The sequence below is a fragment of the Passer montanus genome, unplaced genomic scaffold, assembly GCF_014805655.1.
Source record: "Passer montanus isolate IOZ18808 unplaced genomic scaffold, ASM1480565v1 scaffold119, whole genome shotgun sequence".
Taxonomy (NCBI): Eukaryota; Metazoa; Chordata; class Aves; order Passeriformes; family Passeridae; genus Passer; species Passer montanus.
The window spans coordinates 1,073,832-1,085,004 of NW_024358611.1; positions in this window are offsets into that span (position 1 = coordinate 1,073,832).

Genomic DNA, 11,173 nt, shown 5'->3' on the forward strand with positions numbered 1-11,173 from the left:
CTTCTCCAGGCTGAACAAGTCAAATTCCCTCAGCCTTTCCTCACAGAGAGGATCAGGACAGATTTCCACTGCCCTTTCTCCATCCATCCTCCCATCTGGATGGCAGCTGGGTTACAGCTCCTCAACTCAGCTTTTCCCACTGCTTTGCCTCTGTGCCTTTGGATTTATGTTACAGTTCCCTGTTTGCTTTGGGAACACTGTGCAAGACAGTTTTTATAAGGTTTTTTGTCTTTTCTTCACAGAAAAAGCAAACAAACATTTTATCTGTGTCTGTTCCTCTCTAAAACCCCTTCTGTCTGTCAGCAAAGTTACATTGGTATGGTGGAGCTTGATCCTGGCAAATCTCTAAATTTATAATTTATAATATAAATTATATAATTTATAATTAGCTTGATGAATTATCTTTAATAGTTCATATTTTGCTCTGGCTGCCCCACTTCCTCCTTTAAACAAGGGTATTGAACTGGTCCTTTTGTACTTTTCTGAGGCCATATCCCACTGCCAGGAATCCTCACAGGGTTTGTTCTCCCCAGACTTTATTGCCAGTTCTCTGCACTTTCAGGTCACATTCATCAGGCTTGACTGATGTGAAAACAAATAAATACTGCCCAGACCTTCACTATGTGGCAGAGAGATATTTTCCTGTTCAAAAGTTTCACTTAACACTTTTCCCCAGGAGGAAATCCTTGGAGGTCAGAATCAACCATAGAAGAGCCTTCATTCTGTGTTCATAGAGTCACACGGGATCACAGAATCATGGAATTATTAAGGTTGGAAAAGGCCTCCAAGATCACTGTGACTGATCCCCACCTTGTCACCAGTCCAGAGCACTGAGTGCCATGTACAGTCCTTCCTTGGACATCTCCAGGGATGGGGATTCCAAACCTCCCTGGGCAGCCTCTCCAATGCCTGACTGCCTTTTCCATGAAGAAATTCTTCCTGGTGTCCAACCTGACTCTGTCCTGGCACAGCTTGAGGCCATTTCCTCTCATCCTGTCCCTGTTCCCTGGGAGCAGAGCTCAACCCCCCCTGGCTGTCCCCTCCTGTCAGGAGCCACAGGGTCACCCCTGAGCCCCCAACCTGAGCCTCCCCTGGTGCAGGGGAGGCTCTTTCCTCTCATCCTGTCCCTGCTCCCTGGGAGCAGAGCTCAACCCCCCCTGGCTGTCCCCTCCTGTCAGGAGCCACAGGGTCACCCCTGAGCCTCCTTTTCTCCAGGCTGAGCCCCTTTCCCAGGTCCCTCAGCCCCTTCCCCAGCTCTGTGTCACCTCATCTGCTTTCCAGTACTCACAGGTCACTCACCAGCATCCTCACAGAATCACTCAGGCTGGAGAAAACTTCCAAATCCAACCATTCCCTCAGCACTGCCAAGGCCACCGCTGCCCCATGTCCCCAGGTGCCACATCCACATGATGTGGCTTTTGAATCTCTGCAGGGATGGGGACTCCAGCAGTGCCCTGGGCAGCCTGTTCCAATGTTTGACCACCCTTTCAGTGAAGAAATTTTCCCTCACATCCAATCTAAATCTCCTCTGGCACAACTTGAAGCCATTTCCTCCTCCATTGAGGGAGTTGTAGGAAGTCTCCTTCCCTTCCACCACAACCCAGGCATTCTCTGTGGTGGCCACTCTTTGCTGTCATCTGTATCTGAAATAAAATAATTTATCCCTCCCTTATCCTTCCACCTGTATTCCCTGACCCAAGTGCCATTCCTGGCAGTGGCAGCCATTTCTATGAATTATACTTCTAAGATTTCTTTTACATCAATGAAATTGTACTGTATGTCGAGTGTTTTGATGATCACTTGTGTGTGAAACACCAGCCGAATGCTGCTCTGGTTTTAGTTCTGGAGAGGTTTTAGTCTCCTGCCTGAGAGCTGAGTGCTGTATTTGATGGCTCCAATAGGGAGCAGCATTCCCCACGTTTGGAACAGCCTCGCTGTGGGATAAAGACATCACTGGATGTGGAAAATGCGAAGTAATTTCTGTTAAAGGATGCCTTGAGGTTGAGATTTTTCTCTTGTTTGGTTTTAAAACTTAATATTCGGCTGCATTAGAGCGCTTCTGCCTCCAGAGTTCTCACTTCTGGCTGGCAAAGAATCTCAACTGCAAACACCAGGGAGGTCGTATTTGATTTAATTATTATTTAATATTTGCTTAACGGGAAGCTTGAGGTCAAGGTCCAAATTACCCGACACAGTTCTTGCAAATTAGGAGTTTATAAAACAATTAAGTCCACGAATATGCATAGGGGCAGTGAAATTAGGCAGAGAAAAGGTTTCATCCAGGGGCAATGTGTGTTTCCCAATTACATTCCTGACTAAAAGCTGGTGTCACAGGAAAAAAAAAAAAGTGAATGTTTGAATATATATTTTCTGCTATGGCTTATTCCATCCCTCTAAGAAAATAACCTAAAATCCTGTTTCCAGTGTGCCTGGGGAGGTTGAGATGTAGCTCTGGAAAATAAAACGATAAAAGATGCCTGGTGGGCATTCCATTCGGAGTTCTTCCTTGGAAAGAGCTGTTTCCTGAGAGCCAGCCCTGCAAGGATCATCCAGGGCTTGGAGTCTGAGCAGGGAATTTTCCTCCCAGCACATCCTTACCAGTTGCTGTCAGCTCCAGAGTCCCTTCAGGCTTTGGGGAATTCCTTTGGTGCCATTCCCAGGTGGAGCTGGGGTCAGGGAAAGATCCAGGTGGGATGAAGAGAGTCAGCAACATGGGAATTGAAATCTCAGGTTTCTGTGTTGAGATGATCCCCAAGGTGTCAGAAAGTATTTTTTTTTTTTTCCCCAGTCCCACGACCGAAGAAATCGAGATTAGTCGGTGCTGCTTTTCAAGGTTGTTTATTTTTTCTTATCTGTTACATTCTTTCTCTGACCTGCTGAGATCTGTCCTGCAGCTCTGGTTGTGGCACAGCGCCTGCCCTTGGGGTGGTGTTAACTTTTTATACTAAAAACTACACGTACTTTATTTACAAAAATTTTTAAATACCTATCACCTATGTTAGACAGTCTGTCTCTACTCTAAACCAATCCAAAAGTGTCACCATCCCAGCAGAAGATGGAGGACAAGAAGAAGGAGTAGAAGGACAGGACATGCTCAGATTCTCCACCTTGCCTCTTGAACCATTTTAAAACCCCAAAATTCTACTTTTTTACCCTGTGACAAATTAACAATCATTCTACTCAAACTCTTGTGGCTTGTAAATCTTCACACAAAGTTGGTGATTTTTTTCCATAGAGTAAAATCGAAGGCACAGGTGTTTTTGATTCTGTGCCAAGGTCTCTGAGCCCCTTGCCAGGGTTTCCAATCACCCAGGGCAGCCAGAGGAATGTCCTGGGTCCCGACATTGAAACAGCAAGATAGTGGAGGGGGGTTGGAAGCGCATCTAAGCCTGATACTCACCTTGCTGACCCCTTTCCACCTGGAGAAGACCCTTGGAAGGAGAGAATTACATTTCCCAGAGCTCTGTGCCCTGCAGAAGGTCCCCATTCCAATGCTCCATAAACCAGGGAGATGTGAGGAGGGAGAGGCGGCCAGGAAAAGAAAAGTGGGGGGAAAAAGGAGGAAGAAAGCGAGGAAAGAAATTGGATGTGAGTCCCGGCTGTGCAACAAGTCCTTTGTGAGGCAAATCAGCCTCTGTTGTGCGATAAATGGCCTGAGGCCAGGCTGGAAATGCTTATTGAGGGAGTCCTGGGAGAGGTGTGATGGAAGCACAAGGGACAGGGACTGCCTGGAGACCTTAAAACGACGAGACAGCTTTGATTTCGGACACTGATTCAAGGGAGCACACGGATTAGAGGTGAGCTCTGGTGGGGGAAGCCGCCCATCAAGAGCCAGGCAGGGAGCAAGAGATTAACAACGTGTGACCCAGGGAGCAGAGGATGTCACAACGAGTGCCCACAGCCAGGAGATGAGAGGTTCAAAGAAGAGCTACTGGGGCACTGAGGAGCAGGAACAGGCTCAGGGTGAGGGCGTGTGTGGTATTTTCAGGGTCTCCAGCACTAAGGAGGAAAATTATTAATTTAACTTTATGTTTTTAGAAGGTTAATTTATTATTTTATGATATTATTATATTAAAGAATACTATATTAAACTATACTAAAGAACAGAGAAAGGATACAGACAGAAGGCTACAAAGAATGGTCATGAAAACTCGTGACTCCTTCCAGAGTCCTGACACAGCCTGACTGTGATTGGTCATTAAGTCAAAACAATTCACATGAAATCGGTCAAACATGCACCTGTCAGTAAACAATGTGCAAACCACATTGCAAAGCAGCAAAACACAGGAGAAGCAAATCAGATAATTATTGTTTACATTTTTCTCTGAGGCTTCTCAGCTTCTCAGGAAAGAAATCATGGCGAAGGGATTTTTCAAGAAAATATGATAGTGACGGGGTGCTGTTCCTGGAAGTGCTGCCAGCACAGAGCTCGGCAGTGCCAGGCAGTGGCTGGCTGGGAACGCTGGAGGGAGCGTGTGAAAGAGACAGCAGAGAGGAATTCCGATGATTTTCCTTCTATTCCGTGAGTGCAGTGTGTTTATATTATTATTACTGCTCTTGTTGTTTCATCAGCCTGGGCTTTGTGGGATCATGGAAACATGGGATGGTTTGGATTGGAAGGGATCTTAAAGCTCATCCTGCTCCACCTCCTGTCATGGCCGGAGACATTTTCCACTATGCCAGGTTGCTCCAAGGCCCCTCCAACCTGGCCTTGGTCTCACCTTGATGTAGGTGAGGAGGTGAAAAGCCCATAAGAAGAATTGACAGGAGACTGAAGGCTTTGCAGGTTTCTTGTTTTCAGTTTTTCATGAAATCTGGAGTGAATTTAATGGGGAAGGTTTGGCAGTAGGAAGAAAATTGATGCATCCACTTGGAGGTTTGTACCTCAGGGAAAGGTCAGCCTGGACATTTTGAGAACTGTCATGCAACAGCCTTTGAATCAGTAATGATCATACTGGGAGGAAGGGTGGTGGAGTTCAGGGAATCAGGGAGGAGCCATTTTGCCTCCAGTCCCTGGGAAAACCCTGCAAAAGTTCTTCCATAAATGGGTCAATATTTGTGCACTGGAGGACAGCAGAGTGATGAAAAAACACCTGATTAATTCACTGGGGACAATCCTCCACAAACCAACTCAATTTTGTCTCTGACCATGATGCTGGTTTTGGTGACTAAGGGTCAAAAGGGAGCAAAACTTTTCATCTGGGCACCAGTCAAGTTGGGAAAGTGAGAATGACCAAGAGGCACCAATACTGGGGGGAAATAAAAAAGGGGAAGTAGTAAAGTTAGAAAATAAAAAGTGAAATGAGAACCTTTAGTAAAAAACTGGTTCAAAAGAACCAATTCCTTTCTGGACCCATTACCTGTGATGGAAGAGGATAATGGCTCCCAGTCTTGGAGATGGAAAAGCCCCACAGCTGTAACAATGTGCCCATATCTGGCTACTGCACTTCAGGAAATCAGGGATGAGCCAGGTATGGAGCAGACAGGAGAGGAAGGGACACAAGCAGATGATTGAAAAAGATGGTCTGAGGCAGAGTTTGGATGAACTGGGCTTCTTTGGTCCAGAAATGAAGAGCACACAGGAGCTCCAGCAGTGCAGGCTGCTAGGGATGGGTTGGTTTCCTTGTGCACTGCCACCTGGAAAAGCAGGACCCAAAATAATTGAGAATGTTGGAGAACAGGCAGGGTATAGAACACCTGGGAATGGCTAAGGGGTGCTGGGAGTGTCTGTTTTGATGGTCACATTTGTCATGAATGGACTGCTTCACCTGACCACAGAATGGGGAAGGGAGATAGGTGGCTGCCCAAAGGCTCTCCAGCTCCTGCAGTTCTCCAGATTTTATCATTTTATGAGTTAATTCAGGAAGCCCTCTGAGAAGGCATCTTCCCTCAGGCCCGATGCAATGGCTTAACCACAAAACCAACCCTGTGGTAATTGCTCCTCTGTAAAGTGCAGCTCACTCTGCAAAATAAAGTGTCCCATTTAATCCCATGAAACACTCGCTTGCTTTGCTCTAACTGAGATGGGAAAGGAAGGAAAAAAAAGAAAGGAATTCCTGCAGATGCTGGTTCAGATTTCAAAATTAATCCCTTTCCACCACCATTGTGCTCTTTTTCTGAGAAGCAACTGGGCAGCAAATTTCATTTGCACAAGACTTGTGTTGCCAGGGGTTTGAGTGTTATTTGCCACACATGTGAGATAAGAAGAAAATGGCACTTTTGTAGACACAGGAGTCACTCCTCTGGTCATGAAACACGAAAAGAAATATTGAACAGCACAAAAGCAATGCCAATGGCTCACTTCAACAGAACCCACAAAAAATATCAGGAAGAAACTGGTAAAATTAAACAAACTATCCCTGCCCCAGATAGCTTTCTTTTTTTTTTTTCTTTTTATTTGCAAACAGTTACAAGGAAAGTTCATTGCTTTCCACAAGGAGGAGGAAATGCCAGGCCCAGCAGAGCGTGTTTGATATATTATTCATAAGGAATTATGTGCTGAAGACTTGTCAGGATCCAGCAGCAGCAAACAGAGGTCAGCAGTGAAGAAAGCAAATAGACCTGCAATGGGTTTTAAATGGTTTTAATGCAGCCAATTTCCAGCCCGTTTTATTCATTAGCCCTGGTTGTCTGGGATGTTCTTGTGGCAGGATGGAGGCTCCTTCTGAAGGTTTCAGAACCAGCACTGCTCGCAGTCCCAGCAGGGCTCGGCTTTGTAAACACAGCAAATTAGATTTAGGGCTTTTGAACAGAAATAAAGAGGGAAACCCACAAGGACATTGCTCACTTTTCAAAGTGGAGCTGCACTTCCAAGGCTGACCCAGTACTGTCATTTTGGGGCTGTTTGAGCAACCACTGGAAAATAAAAGAGCACTAAAAATAGCCAAGATGGGCTCATTAGCTCTTTAATTACACGTTGGTTTTCTTTTCTCTCATCTGTCCTGTGAGCTCCCCATTGACTGGGGAATGCCAGGTCTGGGGACATCACTGTCATTCACTGCCAGTCCATGTCCCTGTCCTTACCTTTTCCACATATTGGAAGAGCAGGATTCCCTCATGAAGCCCATGGAAGCATCACAAGCATTGAGGAATGATGCTGAGAGAGTTGGAACTGTTCATAATGGGGAAGAGAAACCTTCAGAGAGACCTCAAAGCTCCTTCCAGTGTCTAAATGGACTCCAAGAAGCTGGAGAGGGACTTGGGACAAGGGCTGGAGGGACAGGACACAGGGAATGGCTTCCCATTGCCAGAGGGCAGGGATGGATGGGATATTGGCAAGGAATTCTCCCCTGTAAAGCAGGAGCTGAGCTGGAGCTTTCCTTTGCTCACCCATCGTGGAGTCAACGAGGCAGGGAATTTATTGTGGGACACTTATCCCACTGACACTTCCAAATCCACAGCTAAATGAAGCAGCAGCACTACCAGTGCTTGTAAATACCATTGTTTGTTTAAGGGTTTTTTGAGCTCTTGGGAAAAAGCTCAGCTTGGGAAGAAAATCTCCACTTTACTGCAGCACTCTGGTCCTGGCTTGTTCTAGGGAGAGAGGGATTCACAAACAGGTAAGATGCACATGCACACATGGTCGCAGGTTTTGTAAGCTGTAGGCAGAGAATTGGAAAAATCAGTTTACTCTATTGAGGGGTTACTCTCCCTAATAAACCTTGGAGCAGTGTCCCCTTTACTGGTGGGACAGTGCCACCCACACCAGTCCTGCTGAATCATATCCAACCCCTTCTTCACCTCCACGTGGGAATGCTCAGCTCCCACTCACAGAACTTCCCCAGTGTCCCCTTATCCTACCAGGAGAAAGCTGCTCCTGCTGTCTCACCCCACACTTTTTTTTTTCCAACCCATTTCTTGCTCCTTTTCAACCCATTTGTTTGTCCTGACTCCTTTGTTTTCTAGTCCCAGCATCAGTTTGGGTGTGGCCATGCTGACCCACTCCCTGAGTTTTCCTACCAAACCAAAGACTGGGAAAGTTTCCAGGAAATTCCCACTGAATATTTGGTCTAGGTGGATACAGCTGCTACCTACCTTGTGCTGTAACATGGCAGGAGATCTCTCCTCAGGCAGGTGAGGGACAGCACACAAACCAGCCAGGTTGTGGAGTGAGCTGCAGTTCTTCTCTCCAGAAGTTGTTTGTTAGCAGCAAACCCGGGAAAATTATTAGGGAAAGTGCTAAAATGGAAGCTGGCAGATTGATGGAAGGGAACAGGGAGCCTGTTTTGTCAGAAGGTTGTCTTGGGATGGGTGTTAGCACGAGAGAAGTAATTACTGTGTGAAGTAATTTTTTCACTTGTTTTTTCCCCCCTCAAATATGAAAGATTTTTTTTTTTCCAGGATTGCTGCTCTGCTCTGGTCCTGGTTGAAATCCCTTGGATTTCTTCCCTTGGCATTTATTTCTGTCCCCCTTCCCACCCTTAAGGAGTTTCTGGCTGTTTCTGTCTTCCCTCAGGTTCCTTCTCAGCTTCTCCCACAGGACCTCTTCAGCCTCATCCCTATATCCTACTCCTCTCCTCTCCCTTTTCCTCCATGTCCCAGCCTCAAAGATCCCATTGCAAAAACATTTGGATATGTTTGTGCCTCAGAGTTGCCATTTTGTGTAGAAAAGTGCAGGAATCTCACCGCTCCTGACACATCTGAGGAGTTGAGGACATGGAGGGGTAAGAATTTTTCATTTCAGGACTGATTCTTCAGCCTCTCCTGGTGCTCCAGCCCCTTCCCCAGCTCCATTCCCTTCCCTGGACACGCTCCAGCCCCTCAATGTTTTACTTGTTGGGAGGGTCCCAGAGCTGCCTCCCACACTGGAGGTGCCCCAGCAGTGCCAGCACAGGGGACAGCACTGCCCTGGCCCTGCTGCCACCCCAGAGCTGGCACAGCCCAGGTGCCTTTGATCTCTTGCCCACCTGGGCACACCTGGCTCATGTCAGCAGCATCCCCAGGGCCTTTTCCAGATTTCCAACCACTCTGCCCAGTCTGTGTTTGTTGTGAAAAATGTCTGTGATGTTGTGACATCCCCAGAGAGGGAAATTCAAGTCAGAATAAAGGACACCGTGTGTGCAGTGAGTGCCCACACTCACCTGGTTTTCTTCCAGATGCCTCTCCATAACCCATGAGCTCTCTTCTCTGGTGGCTCTCAGGTGTGACATTGAGACTGCACAGCCTCCCAGCCCTTTCTCCTTCCTTTCCCATTCAATATCTCCCAGCCCTGCCTTCCAACCAAGCTTTGGCTGTGTCCTGAAATCCAGACCCTGCCCAGAGCATTTGGGAAGCACAAAGATGTTTGGTTTGAGCTTTTGAAAGATGTTTGGTTTGAGCTCTTGTTGTGTATGAAACACCTCCTTTCCTACTCTATATGCAATGAAATACTAGACTTTCACATCTGTGGGGTCCTGCCTGCAGCAAACTGGTAGAGTTGTGGAGCAAAAAGTTCTTTTAGGGAGTTTTTGAAGATGAAGTTGATAACTGTTTGAGAAAATCGCCAAGAGTTTGGGACTTCACTGTACCAGAAGTCTTCTTTCCCAATCATCTTCCAGGATCAGGTATTTTACTCCTACTCTATATGCAATGAAATACTATCACATCTGTGGGGTCCTGCCTGCAGCAAACTGGTAGAGTTGTGGAGCAAAAAGTTCTTTTAGGGAGTTTTTGAAGATGAAGTTGATAACTGTTTGAGAAAATCGCCAAGAGTTTGGGACTTCACTGTACCAGAAGTCTTCTTTCCCAATCATCTTCCAGGATCAGGTATTTTACAACGGAACTGGCACCAAACTGGCAAATTTGAGGAGGAATTTTCTGGGAGTCTGTACTGGGCATTCGTTCTGCTTTGAAATAGAGGGGTGGAGCAATTTTGGGTCCATATTTCCACTACTACAAAACCCCCAATAGAGGGAAGAGAGCAGCAGTTTCTTGAGGGGAACACCTTTGTACTTTAGTCATGGAGAATTTGATCTGCTTTTCCTGATAATACCCAAAAACTGGCACTAAAAATCAGCACTCAGTGGGGCAATGAATGTCCCCTCTCCCTTGTTGTTGTGTGCTTTGGTCCTCACTACTCTTATCTATAGCAAAAAATTAAACAAGTGCTGGTTTCCAAGTACACTCCTGAGCAGTTTTGGAGCAGGTTACCTGGAAATGCCCTAAATAATCCTTGGACTTAGAACAGACCATTCCCAATAGGTGCTTTGGATGTGACCCCTCCCCTCCTCTGGAGTTTTGGGGGCATGGACCTGGCCAGAGGTGCCTCAGATCCCAGGATGGAATCAGCATTTCCCTCATGGTTACAGAAGAATTTGCTCTTCACATGGTACCAACTTCCAGCACCACAGAGGGCTCTAACCAGCAGGTTCCTGTCCCCACAAGCAGCATGTCCTGGGTGCCTGTGGACAGGAGTTACCATGACATGGCAGACCCAGGTGTAAGGGAGAACAGCTTGCACAGAATGCTTAATCCATGGGTTTTCCCTATGGAGTGATGGATTGAGGGGTCAGTTATCATCAAATGTGCATTTGGGTTCAGGAGTGGGCTGGGAGAGGGACTGAACAGGAGGCACAAATTGAGGCTGGAAAACTGGAGCAGAAAATTAAGGAATGGTTTGTATTGTATCTAAAGATTGTCTTGTTCCACCCTCTTGCCACGGGCAGGGACACCTCCCACTATCCCAGGCTGATCCAAGCCCTGTCCAGCCTGGCCTTGGACACTTTCAGGGATCCAGGGGCAGCCACAGCTTCTCTGGGCACCCTGTGCCAGGGCCTCACCACCCTCACAGAGAACAATTCCTTCCCAATATCCCATCTAACCTAAATCTCTCCTCTTTTAGTTTACAACCATTCCTGTTTGTCCAATCACCATCTGTCTGTGTAATAAGTTGTTTTTCCTCTTTTTTACAATATCTCCTTTTAATTACCACAGTGGAGTTGCCCTGGATCCTTCCCTTCTCCAGGTGAACACCCCCAGCTCTCCCAGCCTGGAGGGGCTCCAGCCATTGGAGCATCTCTGTGGCCTCCTCTGGACACTCTCCAGCAGCTCCTCGTTCTTCTGCTGTTGGCCCCAGGGTTGGAGGCAGCTCTGCAGGTGGGGTCTCATCTGAGCTGGGCAGAGGGGCAGAATCCCCCCTCCCCTGCTGCCCCAGGACTTGGGGGGTTTCAGGGATGGGTCATGCCCAGCTCTCACC